Raw genomic sequence first — 16,307 nt, 5'->3', positions numbered from 1 at the left:
ATCACCAAATATAAATGCAGTTTAACAAGTCAACTTTTATATACCCTCCTTTAGTTAAATTGGGTGGGGGCTTCTCCAACTCTGGATTTTAATGAAAGATTTTAATTGTCAGCATGGCTCAGTCACATAGAAGATGCCTTTAAACTAGTTATAGCTTCCATAAGGAAGGCTTGATATCAGCTTATGAATTCAAGTGTTACTAAGAAGGTGAAATTTGAGGATGTAAACTTTTACTCAAAAATCTGGAAATCTGGGAGGTTGGACTTTAATACTAGATTAGAGTTTCCATCTACTAAATTGGTGAAATATGGGTGTAATCTAATTTCTGTTTTGTAACATAAAGATTCTTGGAATGTTTGTTGATCTTGATCTGGGAGGACACGTAACTTAAAAATTAGAAATTTGAGTTTACTCTTCTAAAAAACAAAAAGAACAACAATAGCAGTTCTTTGTCCATCTTTGTGCACCATTACAAGCTACATGAGTTTTATGGTTGACATTTTTGGCATTTAATGGTTGTGCATGAAAGAGCATCGAAGTTAGTGAACTGGTGTGAGTATTATTGTCTTTGATTTAATAGATTGTATGCTCTATTTAATGAAGTCCAAATCTGGACATAAATTGTGGATCAATTGCACATTTTAGAACTTAAAAGGAGATGAAGCACTAAAACTCTGCATGTGAAGAGGTATGTCAATATCATATTGAAATCTGGAATTGTACCTATATTTGAGAACTATATACTATTGTGGTGAATTTCCAGCATATACTGTTGAGGTAATATTGCAATATTTGTGAACTGTGTACTGAAGTGATTTTCATAATTGTGTATATGTGAATGTGGATGAGAGTTGCAGCGAAGTGTTGGGAATGTTTTGTGGAGTTCAAATTGTATAAAAGAATTAATAAAGATGTTGGTGTTTTGTGTAGAACAAGTAGTTGGCTATTCAACTGTTTAAGTTGGGTTACTTAGATCTCTTGACATGTCTAAAGCCTTGCTAACTTCTTTCCTTTTTTTTTTTTTTTTACTTTATTTTCTTTAATCTTTCGAATAGCACTTGTAGAGATTAGGGTGAGTCTTTCAACTGTGCAGAATCTAATAAATAAACTAACGTTGCAATATTATGGTACCTAAATGTTTTTATTGGAGACTAGTCGATGACCTGCTATTGAAGGAAACACTTTCTAAAACTTAGAACCCAATTTGGCCAAATCCATTAAGGAAATTACCAAATTTGGCTGAAAATTCTATTGACATATATTGCATGTATCTCTCTCTATCTCTTTCTTTGGGTCTATCTCTCTCCCCAAATCAAGTGGTTTGCATTTAAGGAAAATGTTTATTATTTGGATGTTAGTGGGCAGAAACTGAATATTGGTTACAAAATCCAATATTCAGTTTTGAGTTGGGTCTTTGGTAGTGCATGTATGACCTTTGATTATGGCTATATGCTAATTAAACTACTTGGAGATGGTGAGGTTGTGATGGATGTTGTTCAGACTCAGGTCTAGTTTATAGTAGTATCACCATGCGCAGATACTACTTTAGAATACCGGTTTTAATGCAAAATAGTGGTCACTAGGTCTTGCATTGACGTAGAGCTTTAGATGTGGCTGTATGCTAAACAAGCAAGCTTTGTGAAGTAGAGCTCCCATTTTGATAGTGCAAGTTATTCAGGCCTACTAGATTTACATGCTAAATTGCAGGATCCAAGATCTGAGTTTGAGTTCTCAGCTTCCAAAAATACCCAGTTAACATCATTTTAGAAGGATCAAGAACAACAGTTTCAGTAGAATGCTTAACTGAATCTTCCAAATACTAAACGTTATTTAGAAGGGTCTAGGTTCACTATAACTGAATTTTTAACTACTAAACTATGATTAAAAAGAAAGAGTGAGAATCTATGGTCTGTTTTTGGTAATGTAAAGACAACACAAAAATAAAGGCTCAGGTTCTGTTGCATATAATTTGGCTGAAAGACAAGCAAGAGACCTTTCTGTCCCAGCTAAGTAAATCAAACTAACAAACAATATTCAAGGGATATTGTAGGGTGTTCCAAGAAGACATTACTAATGCTGATTTGCTAATGAAACTTGTTGATTCCAAGGCAGTCTTTTTGTTATTAGTCAACACATACATATCACTTCTCTGTCAAAGAAGATACAGGGTTTGAAAAAGAAGTGATAAGTACCATAGATCAAGTTTGTTAGTGTAGGACTTAGGTTCTATATATCCAAGACATATTTTATGCTGTTAGTTGCCATAGAAGCTTACACTTGATGACACTAGAATTCCTTAAATCCTCTCTGTTGCATTAAATAGGTGGCAAAGATAAGAATATAAATAGAGCCCATTGTCTTTAAACATATGCTGTGGGTTAGATACACTTTCCAAAAAGCTTTTCACAGAAATATATCAAACACATTTATTATCTCCTGGCATGGTTTCTCCTTTTTTGCACCAATTAGGATTGTTTAACATCTTAAGAGCATAACTAATGAGATATCATTGAGAAGGTCCCTTCCAAATATTGTAGCTGGTTTGATTTTTTTGAAACATGACAATGTTGGGCCATGTGACTAACGAAGCTTTCTAAATTTATGTGCCTCTTCAACAACTATGTCTATGTCTTAATGGATTATGTCTCAAATATATGGTTTCCTTTTTCTTTTTTGTTATAATGGTGGTTTGAAATCTGTAATTTGTAAGTAGTAGGCCTTTGTTTCAATTGGTCCACCCCAATGTATAGCCTATAACTACATTAATGTGAATTTTCAACTGGATTTAGATAAATGAATATGTTTGATTTATTATATTACATGAAAGTGATGCTTTATAATTTGATCCAATATATTCATCAGTGCATATAAGGAAATATATGGATTTTCTATTATGAAACCAAAATATTTAATTACTTAATGATTGATTGAAAAGTGTGGTCATTACTTACGATAGGTACTGATTGAAAAGAGTTTAGTAATTAACTGCAGTTTTTGATATTAACACAATTATATAATTTATTATTTCATCATGGCCTTTGGAAAATGAAATTAGTCAAGTCAGTCACTAAATTCCAGATTTAAATAAAATAATTGATTTAAATAATAATAATATAACTCTAGTTACTTTTAGTGTGAAAATGAAACTTTAACACCAACGACGTTAAGAGAAGCGAAGAAAAATAAAAGAAAGGTACCAAAAGTATTTGCAGCCAGTTTAGATCGCTGCAAATTACCTCCCCAACTGCATGTCTAAAGCGTTGGAAACATAATTCAAATTGCTGCATTTAATTAATTGCAGCAAATTTTCAACGTTGCAAAATATCAAAAAGCAGCAAAACAAATAAAACGCTGCTTTAGCACAAAGTTACTGCAACGACTTTGAGTAATTGCAGCGTTGATCGGGCGCTGCTATTAGTATTTAAAAGCAACAAAACAGCCAGCTATTGCATTATTTTCACATTTTGCAGTGCCGTATAGAGTAGTTGCAACGATTTTTAGTCACTGCTAAAAATGTAAAAGCAACCAAAGGAAACAATTGTTGCTTTTGAATTGGGTATTTACAGTGCCATATAGACTAGTTGCAGTGATTTTTACTAGTAAAAAATATAAAAGCAACCAAAAGAGAGAATTATTGCTGTTGAATTGGGTATTTACAGTGCCCTATTGAGTAGTTGCAACAATTTTTAGCCCTTGCCAAAAATTTAAAAGCAACGAAAGTAACATTTGTTACTTCAAGCGTGTGTATTTACAGCGCCAAAGAGGTAATTATAGCAATATAAAAACGTTGTAAAAATATTATAAGCAGCGTAATTAACAATTGTTGCATTTGCTATAAAGTATTTGCAGCGTTTTTTGAGAATTACAACGATTTTAAAGCGTTGCAACCATGATTAAATGCAACAATAACACCTAACGCTGCTTTTTATCTTTATTATTTACAACATTTATTTTGGTATTTGCAAGGATTTATGTTGCTGCAGTAGAGTTATTACAGCACTTTAGACAAGAAATGTTTACACCGTTCTCAGCATTATGATTTGGTATTTACAACGAAATTAAAACGCTGCAAATAGTATCAATTGCAGCGTTTTTTCATATACGTTGCTATTGATAAAAAAGAGTTAACAGTGTCAAGTGTGCAAGGAACTATTCAACGTTGCAATTGAAGTTTTGTAGCGTTTTTAAGTAGTTTTTGCAACGCTTTTGAGCGCTGTAAAAAGTCAAATTCCTTGTAGTGACCATAACAAAAAGACAATTTTGTTGTAGTGCATGTCCATGGCCACCGGTTCGGTTGGAGTTCCAGCATTCTCTATATTTGCAATTGCAAGCATGGAGAATGGGTTGGTTTCATAAATATTCCAAACATCTTGATGCATTGAATTAATTACTTTAACTCATTTCAACCCTTATTTTTAAAACTAACCACCATAAATCATTTTTCCTTTCCATAGGTACAATTTGTAACTTTTATTGACCTGTTAGACACAGTTAATAAATGGGTTAATAAAAGGTACAAGATCAACCCACAATAATTACCTATTTAGATTTTATTTCAATATTATAATTTTATTATTGTTGGATTTTAATATTGATATTTCTAAATATACTTTTTTTTTAATTGTTGTGATTGTAATTTTGGACTCATGATCATATTTGTTATTGTTAGAATTATAATATTCATTTTTTATATGTTAAAATCAGAAAAATATTGATTTTTTTTTTTGTTATTAGCAAATTTTATTGGTTTTTTTGAGATATTGTAGTTACTAATAAATATTGATTTTAACTTTTATGTGAGATTATGTGAATCATATCAAATGAGTTATGTGGGTGAGTTGAAATGGGTTATGTGGGTCATTTAAACCCATTTATTTAAAATGGATTGAAATGGCTTGTGTCGTGTTGACTCATTTTTAATTAATTATTAAACAGATTAAAACGGGTCGTATCATATTATTAATTATTTAAATAGGTTATGTTAAAATTTAAAGGTTTAACCTATTTAGTTTAACGGGTCGTATTTGAGTTGACTCATATAGTAGTCAAATGATCTATGACATTACATGGCCCGTTGACACTAATTGCCACCCTTAAATACAACTGCTTATTTGGCTAGATTAAATTTACTGGTGGAACCGGTGCCCAACAATATGGTCATAGTAAGGGGCTTAACTACTAAGGGGCTAGGGGGATTTCGGCCCCTCCAAAATTTTCAAAATTTGATGAAAATTAAAAATTTAAGGGTGTTTTTATAAGGTAGGCTATATGAAAATTAGTATTTGGCCCCCCTAAATTATTTTTTTGTAACTTGTCCCCCCAAATCAAATTTTCTGTTTCTACCCATGGTCATAGGGCACATGATGATGAATATAAAATATAAATAAAAGGAGATATAGACATAGATCTACGCAGTTTAATATATATAAAAGCTTATATTCACAAGTTGTTTGAGAGAAAAATCTATTATATTTGGCGATTGTACAGTTTCTTGTGGCCTTATATAGCTTTCAATATAATGGAGAAAATATAGTTGAGGAAAGGTTGAAGAAGATGTCGTCCTTGTAGAGATATAGAGAGTGAAATTGAGGAGAATAAATCATTACGTTTTTTATGTAGAGAAATCTGAAAATCCGTAGAAATCTTCTTTTATAGTCTTTTTCATTTTTTGTAATAGCTGAGTCCTACCTGCTTTGACCTTTCTGTATGTCAGTTTCTTCTGACTTTGTATCTTTCTTGTCTTTATGTCTTCGTAATTCATTTTATATCCAATACCTAATGCATAAAAAAGCCCGTTAATTGTCCATTATTGGATGGTCATGCACCCCGTATTCAATGGTTTTGTGTCACTTCCCTTCCCAATACTCCGGGCCTGGATTATTAATAATCAGTACGATCTTCTCTTTGTTTAATCTTATCATCACCGACCTATTTCAGCACTACCATTTTGATCAAGAAAAACACTCGTCTCTCTCTCCCTAATCAAGCTCCCAAAGAAATGAACCTGCTTCTGCTCCTGATCGTGATGACGATCTTCTTCCTCCTCTTGAAACTCCTGCACTCAGATTTATGGTTGCCGTGGAGAATCCAAGTCCATTTCCGCAGGCAAGGCGTACGAGGTCCTCCCTACCGTCCTGTTGTTGGAAACACACCGGAGATTCGCCGGATGTATGCCGAACCTCAGTTGAAGGCCATGTCTTGGGACGACCACGACATTCTTCACCGGCTGACTCCATACCATTCCGAGTGATCGGCTTTGTATGGGAGGACGTTTCTGTATTGGTTCGGGTCTAAGCCCAGGCTAGCTATCGACGATCCTGACATGATCAAGGAGGTCCTTATGAACACCGGTGGATCATTTGAGAAGATGGACCATAACCCTCCGGTTAAGTGTTCTTTGGACAAGGAATATTTGCATTGAGGGGTGAGAGATGGAGCTCTCACAGAAGAATCGCAAACAAAGCTTTTGAGATGGAGAAAGTGAAGGTAATTTTTCAATACCTATACTACTCTTCGTATTCGTATTCGTTTTCATTTCATCTTTTTTGGTCAACTAAAACTGTAGAAAGTTAAGGTAATGAATTATGCTTTGTATATTCATTTAATGTTAAGAGTAATTCCAACAACTGTAGAAGTGCAAGTCATTCAATCTAATCCTAGTTAATTATAATAGGAAAGAAGTGATACCGCTACAAATAGATCCTATAAAAGTAAACTTATAAACTGACGTGACTTCATGTGATACGTCATATATAATTTACAATAAAAGTAAGTTTGTAATCTAACATACCATATCAACTTGTGTCAGTTTATTTGTTTACTTTTATGGAATCTCTTTGTTACTAAACTTTTCTCTAATAAAAAACAAAAAATTAATAATAGATTAGATCATATAATATGTAAACACTCGATGAGAACTACTGCTACAGGATAACTACAACTCAAATTTTGTTAGTTTAATTTGTAGGCAATGATGCCACAATGGTAATATTGCAGGCTTGGGTACCTGAGATTGTGGCAAGTACTAGACAGATGCTCCAAAAGTGGGAAAAAGAGAGAGGAGGTGACGAATTCAAGATGGAAGTGCACAAAGAATTTCATAACCTTTCAGCAGACATAATATTTAGAACTGCATTGGGAAGTAGCTTTGAGGAGGGAAAGAGGATCTTCATGTTATAAGAGCAGCAACTACGCCTTATCACCCAAACTTATAGAAGCGTCTACCTTTCTGCTTTCAGGTGATTAAGTACATATTCAAGATTCTCATCATGATAGGCTTAATATTTTACCATTCTTAAGTACTTTACAAAAAAAAAAAAAAAAAAATAACACTATTTTTTTACAAGTGCGGTTGACAATGATGAAAATCAAGATAAAGAACACTATTTTTTTAGTAAATGAATGATATATACCTCCATTTGTAGGTTTTTGCCCACTACGAATAACAGTGGGAGGTGGAGGCTTGAGAAGGAATCATAAGAATCTACTAGATGTTGATAGAGAGCATTAAAATAAAAGGGAGACATCAAAGCTCAGGAAATTTTCTTGGTCTCTTCCTATCTTCTTACAAGAATCATGATGGTAAAGAAGAGAAATTAGGGGCGATGGAAATCATAGATGAATGTAAGAATTTCTATGTTGCAGGAAAGGAAACAAGTGCTAATCTTTTGACTTGGGCAATCATCCTTCAAGCATCAAATCAAGAATGGCAAAGTAAGGCACGGGAAGAAGTCTTCAAGATTTGTAGAGATAATGAACATCCCACGGCTGGGAATTTAAACGACCTTAAGATAGTGAGTTCAAATATTCCTTGCTTTCCTGTCCATTATTGTAGCATCGACAAGCTTTCATTTCATTGTTAAACATTTTAATGTTGAAGATATATAACACTCTTTTTTGCATCGTCAAGTAGGCTTTATTTATTTTATATTATTATGCACAAAGGATATATATAAAATGTTTGAATGGATAGTTAGAGAGAATTTTTGTATACAATAATTTTCCTAGTTCCTTATTTATTCATGATTATGCTTATTTTAATCTCTCGAATAGATATTTATCATTAAATGGATGGAAAACTATGTTCAACCATGAAATAGTATAAATTTCTTCTTGTTTTCTCAACAGGTGAGTATGATACTAAATGAATCACTTCGCCTCTACCCTGAGGCTGCAATCCTATTCCGGCAAACAACTAAACGAGTTAAGTTAGGGAAACTTGACATTCCACCAGGAACACAGCTCGCTTTGCTCTTGATAGCTGTTTATCATGATATTGAGATATGGGGAAAAGATGCACATAAATTCAATCCATTGAATTTTTTTGAGTCTCGAAAGCATTTAGCCCCATATTTTCCATTTGGGTTAGGACCTAGAATTTGTGCAGGTCAGAATCTAGCCCTAGTTGAGACAAAGGTGGCACTGGCTGTGATCGTTCGACAATATTCTTTTACCATGTCACCAACTTATGTTCATCCCCCGATGATGTATATGACCCTTCAACCTCAACATGGTGCACACCTCCTATTTAGGAGGATTAGTGCTTGAAACTTGCAGCCTCAACATGGAGTAGCACAACTCCCATTTTGGAGGACATTTGCCTGCGAGAACTGCTACAGACATAAAGAGATTACAGAAAATAAACTCACAAACTAATGTGACTTCATGGAATCCGTTAAATTTGCTTTATAATAAAGGTAACCTTACAATCTGACGTATCATATCAAGCCACATTAATTTGTGGGTTTACTTGTGTGTAATCCCTTTGTGACTAAAGTATTTTCCTTTGCCTAAAGGTTGTAGCCTCTTTGTGCATGCCAAAAAGTATGTTCATGACTCAATATGGAAATGTTTGTGTACATGCTTTTTTTTCCCCTCAAATATTAATACCGTTTGTTGCTTTATGAGTTTGGATGTTATGTGTTGAAAATAAATTGATATATATATATATATATATATATTTGTAAATAGTCGTGAAAAGTTTTGGAGATAAACATTTTTAAAAATCCTATAAAAGTGGTGGGACTTATTGAGAGTACTATGTAAGATTTTTTTATGAGTTTTTATGGAGGGTGTATGAAACTGCCAACGATGGGGGTGGCTTGGTGATGGCCGTAGATCATCTAATTTCAATTAAACTTTTTATCAAATAATTTTTGTGGAAAATAACATGAATCGATACAAATTTTCAAGAAAACCAATATAAACAAATCTTTGCTGACTTTCACAACCTAACATAATTTAAAATTTAAATATATTTTAATAATATTTTATTCAACTTTTAATTTTAATTTGAATTCAGTTCATCTCATTTACAAAAACAAATCAAAATTTTGGATCAGAATATTTCAAAATATTCGTCTAAACTCAACATCATGAAATGAAAATAATAAATCATTAATTAGCTCATCTATATTCTGGCCACAGGAAGATCAGAGAATTTGTACTTTAAAAAGTGTAACAAACCTAGAAGATTGATAATGGAAAATGGAATAAGAGTGAATGAAAGAGAGAGAGAAAACTCTAAAATGGATTGAATGGATAGCCACACGTTACACGCTCACTTTGAGGGGAGCACCTCCAGGAATTACAATAACACTGAAAATATTCTGATGCCCACTACAGTCCTCTGCTATGGATTATAATTACCCCAATTCCCTTCCACTACAGGTGTACTGACCAATAAGAAATTAAGACATAAAATGAAAAATACGATATAGTCTGGAAAAAAGGAAAATGCAAATAACCAAATGGATAATGGATTTCTAGCAACTTCTCCATACTTCGGCCCATAGGCCCCTCTTGCAGCCCATGTGTTGGCAGCCCTTCTCTTCTCTTGTGAGTCGACGGCATTAGGGCCCATGATCCATACTCGGCCCATGGTCCTCCTTCTATCACACGACAGCATCTTCTTCACTTTATTGATTCTTCACTTTATTGATTCTTCACTTTACTTCCTTCCTTTTTCAGTTCAGTTCCACCCTAATGTCCCCATCTTGAGCTGCTATATGACATTCCCCTCTCCTTTACAAAACCTTGTCCACAAGATGGGGAAAATCTGCCTGCACCGTTTGGTAAGGCTCCCAACAGGCATCCTCCGCATGTTGTCCCTGCCATCGAACGAGGATCTCGGTCACCGGCTTGTTGTTCTTCTTCGTCAGACGACGTGCTAGAACTTCTTCAGGTTCGGGACGGATGACACCCTGCCGGTAGGGTTGTACAAAAAATCGAAGAACTGACCGGAACCGACTCAGACCGGCCGCCAGAGATCGGAACAGGCAGGAACCGGAGTAGAACCGGTCGGCGCACGGTAGGTTTTATTCAAAACTGATGTCCAGCGGTTCGGTCCCGGTTTGAACCTGGGCCAGACCGCTGAACCGACCGATGGTTTAAGTATTATTTTCTTTTTTGATTTATACATATATGAAACGATGCCGTTTCACTTAAAACTGAAGAAGTGAAATGACGTCGTTTTATGGCTTAGTATTGGAAAAAAAAATTAAAAGAACGGCACCGTTTTAACTCTAGGGTTAACACAGCGCCGTTTCCTTCGTCGTCTTCTTCTTCTTCTTCTTCTTCATATCTCTCACTCTCACCAGCCGCCGCTCCTCTCTCTCTCTCTCTCTCTCTCTCTCTCTCTCTTTCTCTCTCTCTCTCAAGGTGCACGCAGCGCAGCCACGCAAGGCCACCTCCATCGCCAGCTCTCTCTCTCTCTCTCTAAGCTCACCTCGCGGCGTCATATCTCTCTATCTCTCTCAAAAATCTCGCAGCTTCACCGTGGTCTCTCGCTCTCTCTCATGGCGCACATAGCCATCGACGACGCCGACGAACCGACCGGAGTTACGCCAAGACCGAGGACGACGGTTTCCTCCCCCTTCTCCGGCCGGTTTCAGTCGAGATTTTCATCATTTTCACCCAATCAGTGCGGTCTCGGTTTTTGTCCAAAACCGAAACCGATATGTCGGTTTTCACCCCTACCTGCCGGTTCACAGGAAGTAGTTTTGGGATCGGGATGGTGTCTTGGCCCAGTTTCTTTTTGAGCTGTGAGACGTGGAAGACGTCGTGGATTTGAGCCGTCTTGGGTAATTTCAGGCGATATGCCACCTCGCCAATACGCTGCACCACCTGGAAAGGGCCGTAAAAATGAGGGGAAAGCTTCAAGGACCTCCTCTGTTGCACCGTGGCTTGCTGGTACGGCTGTAGCTGAAGGTAAACCCACCCACCCACTGTGTAATGTTGCTCCTTCCTTTTTAAATCAAAGTAGCACTTCATGCGATTTTGGGTTGCTATTATGTTTTCCCTGAGTAAAGTCCATAGTTGGTCCCGGTCCCTTAGTGTTACGTCCACCTCTTCAAGTTTTAAAGTTCCTACCTTGTAAGAGAGTAGTCGAGGTGGGTTGTAGCCATATAAGGCCTCAAAGGGAGTAACTTTAGTGGAGGTGTGTAAGCTAGATTTGTAACACCACTCAGCCAACTCGACCCATTTTGACCACTCCTTCGGTTTGTCACTAGTGAAGCTCCGTAGATAATTCTCTAACCATTTATTCACAGCCTTTGTCTGACCATCTGTTTGGGGGTGGTACGAGGTGCTGAAAGCCAGCTGTACATTCTATAGTGAGAATATTTCCTTCCAAAATTTGCTAGTGAAGGTGGGGTCCCTGTCGGATATAATGGATTTTGGCATACCATGTAGCTTAAAAATATGTTTCAAAAACATTTGAGCCACTGTTCGAGCTGTGTATGGGTGGGAAATTGGTACAAAATGTGCATATTTTGTAAATCTGTCCACGACAACCCATAAGGCATTAAATCCATTAAAGCTAGGGAGTCCTTCTACAAAGTCCATGATGATGGCAGACCATGGTTTTTGAGGCACTGGTAGGGGCTGTAACAGTCCACTAGGCAGTTTATTATCTACCTTCATGACTTGGCATGTCTCACAGCCCTTGAGAAACTGTTTAATATCTGTCTTCCACCCGGGCCAATAGAAATCTTTCTTCAACCGGTGAACTGTTTTGTCAAATCCCAAATGTACCCCCATAGGACTACTATGCACAAGTGACAGTAGGTTTTTAATGAGAGTTGAATTTGTAGGGATATATAAGCGTCCCTTGTACAAGAATAGACCATCCCTCACTGAGTAATGAAGAGGGAGATCCCCTGTAGTCTGTTTGTGCAGCAGCTCTTTTAACTTCTCATCCAAGTCATAGGAAGCCTTGATTTCTGTGATTCAGTCAAAGTTGGGTAGTGAAATCATGGCCACCCAAACTTCCTCTTCTCCTTGCCTAGATAAGGCATCCGCCACCACATTTTCCTTGCCCTTCTTGTATTCCACCAGAAAATCATACCCCATCAATTTTGTTACCCATTTTTGCTACATTGGTGTCCCTACTCTTTGATCAAGCAGAAACTTGAGGCTTTGGTGATCTGTTTTGACCACAAAGGATTGCCTTAGTAAGTAGGGTCTCCATTTTTGAACTGCTGACACCAAGGCATACAACTTCTTCTCATATGTCGATAATTCCAAGGCCCTTTCCTTCAAGGCCTTGCTGAAGAAAGCCAATGGCCGGCCTTCTTGCATTAGGACAGCCCCTATTGCATCTCCCGACGCATTGCATTCGATAGTGAACTTAAGCTGGAAATTTGGAAGTGCCAAAATAGGGGGCTGGGTGAAGGTTGACTTCAATTTCTCAAATGCTTCCTGTGCCTCTCCATCCCATTTAAAACTGTCCTTCTTTAATAAGCGGGTCAGATTTGCAGTAATCCCACCATAATTCTTTATAAATCTTCTGTAGTATCCGATTAATCCCAAAAAACCCTCAAGGCTTTTAGGGACTTAGGAGTTGGCCAATTCTTCATGGCCTATAATTTTTCTGGATCCGCCCTTACTCCTTGACCAGAAATGAGATGCCCCAAATAAGATATTTCTTCACACCTAAATCTGCATTTGCTTAACTTGGCAAACAGTTGGTTTCTTCTTAGAATCTCAAATGTAAGTTGTAGATGCTCTATGTCTTCCTAAGCATTCCTGCTATAAATTAAAATGTCATAAAAAAAATACTAGAATGAACTTTCTGAGGTGGGGCTTAAAAACCTCATTCATTAAACTTTGGAAAGTTGATGGGGCGTTAGTTAAGCCAAAAGGCATAACTAGGAATTTGTAGTGCCCTTCGTGGGTGCGAAATGTAGTCTTTAGTACATTTGCTGGGTTGACTCTTGTTTGATGATATCCGGATCTTAAATCCAGCTTGGAAATGATCTTGGCTCCAAATAATTTATCCATCAGCTCTTCCACAACTGGGATGGGGAATTTGTCCTTAATAGTCACACTATTAAGAGCCTGGTAGTCCACACATAATCGCCATGACCCATCCGCCTTTCTTACAACAACACAGGTGAGGAATAAGGGCTTTGGCTAGGTCTCACCACACCTGAATCCAGCAACTTGTTCACTATTCTTTCTATTTCATTTTTTTGAAAATAAGGGTAGCGATAGGGACAACAGAAATGGGGCTAGTTCCTGGTTGTAAATTAATGGAATGGTCATGTAGGTGGTAAACTGTTTAGGGTGGCAAAAAGGTCAGAGTACTGGCTTAGTAAGGGTTGGATGGCTTGTGGAATTTCTGGATTGGATGGCCCCATGGATTCTTCAACCAGATGCAAGAAGACTCCCTTACTCTCCCTTTTGTGTAGCTTACTAAGAGAGCCTTCTTCAATTCAGGTGCTCCCACTTAGTCCCTTCAACTATACTGTTTTTGTTTTGGTGAAAAAACTGCATAGTTAAGTCCTTGAAGTTCCCTAAAATGGAACCCAAAGTTTGAAGCCATTGCACAACCAGCACCATGTCACATCCTGCTAAAACCAACACAAACAGATCAATGGTAACATTCATTCCCTGTATGTGCACATTGACCCCCAATACCTTGCCTTCGCTATTGACCATCTCTCCATTTGCCACCTTAACTCGTACTTTTTCATCCGCAATCACAGGGAGAGAGACTCGGTTTAGTATGGCGGGATCCACAAAGTTGTGGGTACTGCCTGAGTCTATGAGGATGATCACCCATTGGCTTCCAACCCTTCCCTTAACCCTCATGGTCTTGGGATTTAGTGAACCCGTAATGGCATGTAATGATATCTCGAGTGTGGGATCCGGGGTAAGCAAGTTGAGGGCTTCTTGTGTTTCCTCCTCCTTCTCATCCTCCACCCCACTGGGTCCAGCAATATTCTCCACTTCCTCAATTAAATAAAGTTTTGGGTTGTGGCATTTGAAACCAGGATTCCATTTGGAATCACAATAATAACATAGGCCCTTCTCCCTTCTGGTTTTCATTTGGGCTTGGCTAATTTTCTGAACTGGAACAATGGCCTTGTTCTGGTTTTTGTTTTAGTCTGGTGGTTGGTGGTTGGGATGGTATTTAATGGCAACTGGTTCTGGGGTATAGGTATAGGTATGAAAGGGTCGGTTAAATAGTTTTCTGGGTAAGTTTAGGTTTTCTTCTTGGAGTTTGGCTAGGCTGTAGGCAGTCATGAAATTAGAAGGTGTAAACATGCGGACAGGTAGTCTAATGTCATCTCTTAAGCCGCTTAAAAAACAACTAAGCATATACACCTCAGATAAGCCCCTTAACCTATTTGACAAGAATTCAAATCTATCTTTGTATTCTTCAACAGTTCCCGTTTGTCTTAGGCGAGTTAACTGTTCCATAAGGTCATCATAGCAGCAAGGGCCAAATCTCACCAATAGAGCTCTTACAAACTCTTCCCATCCAGTTAATATTCTAGACTCATCCAAGCCCTGGAACCAAACTAAGGCCTTGCCCTCCATGTGGAATGACAAGTCTCAATCTATGTGGGGGTGGTGTGCTGTGAAAGGTAAAGAACTGGCTTACCTTATACAGTCATCCCAAGGTGTATTCGCCATTAAAAGTAGGATAGTCCAACCTGATGGTTCTTGGCTGGATCTCCCCCATATTAATCAGTTGTTGCTCTTGCCTAGGACCCCGCTGGTTGTTTGCTGCATCTTCAAACTGATCCTTGCCTTTGCCTTGCAGGTTCATGGTAAAGGAGGAGAGCTGAAGACTCACAGCTTCTAGCTGTTTTCTCATGGCCTGCATTTCTGCTTCCACTGACTTCTCTACTTGCATCCTCAACGCCTGCATTTCAGCTTCCATAATCTGGAACTATGCATCCGTGATTTTCTTGTAGGCATTTAGCCCTTCCAGCATCTGGTTCGATCTTGTACCTTCAGCCATGTAAAGAGAAATTTGATAGTGCAGAGAATCGACGTCTCTGATACCAACTGTAACAAACCCAGAAGATTGATAATGGAAGATGGACTAAGAGTGAATAAAAGAGAGAGAGAGAAAACTCTGAAATGGATTGAATGGATAGCCACACGTTACACGCTCACTTCGAGGGGAGCACCTCCAGGAATTACAATAACACTGAAAATATTCTGATGCCCATATAGTCCTCTGTTATGGATTATAACTACCCCAATTCCCTTCCACTACAGGTGTACTGACTAATAGGAAATTAAGACATAAAATGATAAATACGAAATAGTCTGGAAAAAAGGAAAATGCAAATAACTAAATGGATAATGGATGTCTAGCAGCTTCTCCATACTTCGGCCTATAGGCTCCTCTTGCAACCCATGCGTTGGCAACCATTCTCTTTTCTTGTGAGCCCACGGCATTAAGGCCCATGATCCATACCCGGCCCATGGTCCTCCTTCTATCACACGATAGCAACTTCTTCACTTTACTGATTCTTCACTTTACTTTCTTCCTTTTTCAGTTCAGTTTCACCCTAATGTCCCCATCTTGAGCCGCCGGTATATCATCGGGTGCTTGTAAACGGACCAAGCATGCAAAATCTATAGATCCAAGAAACAGCCAAAAACAAATTATGAAAGGATCTAAAGAGAAATCCTCCATCTGGCCCACGGACTGGCCATGGATATGGATGTTTAACGAAGAAGAGGAGGAAGAGAAGAAGAAGACGAAGTAGAAGACAAATTAAGAAGAAAACAAAGAAGAGAGCAAGAGGAAAAGAAGAGAAAGAGAGAAGAGAAGGGTTTAGCGACTAAAATGAAGTATTCGGCCACCTGCTACCGTTCTAACATTACAGATCATTATGTAACATTCGAATGTTAGTTAGGTAGTTTGAATGTTAGTTCACACTGTTCGAATGTTAGTTCACACTGTTCGAACATTAGCTCCCATTATTCAAACATTAAATGATGTAGTTTGAAAGAGTTCGAATCTTAACTGACATACTGCTATAATTTGATGTATATAGCAT

General features: G+C 37.5%; 1 pseudogene; it reads left to right on the top strand.

Moving 5' to 3' along the window:
• Positions 1 to 5,998: 5,998 nt before the first annotated feature.
• LOC122295831 lies at positions 5,999 to 8,547 on the top strand (annotated as a pseudogene).
• Positions 8,548 to 16,307: the final 7,760 nt, after the last annotated feature.

Source organism: Carya illinoinensis, chromosome 15, assembly GCF_018687715.1.
Source record: "Carya illinoinensis cultivar Pawnee chromosome 15, C.illinoinensisPawnee_v1, whole genome shotgun sequence".
Classification (NCBI taxonomy): Eukaryota; Viridiplantae; Streptophyta; class Magnoliopsida; order Fagales; family Juglandaceae; genus Carya; species Carya illinoinensis.
The sequence above is the reverse complement of the archived record's forward strand: the minus strand, read 5'-3'. Positions and strand labels throughout refer to the sequence as shown.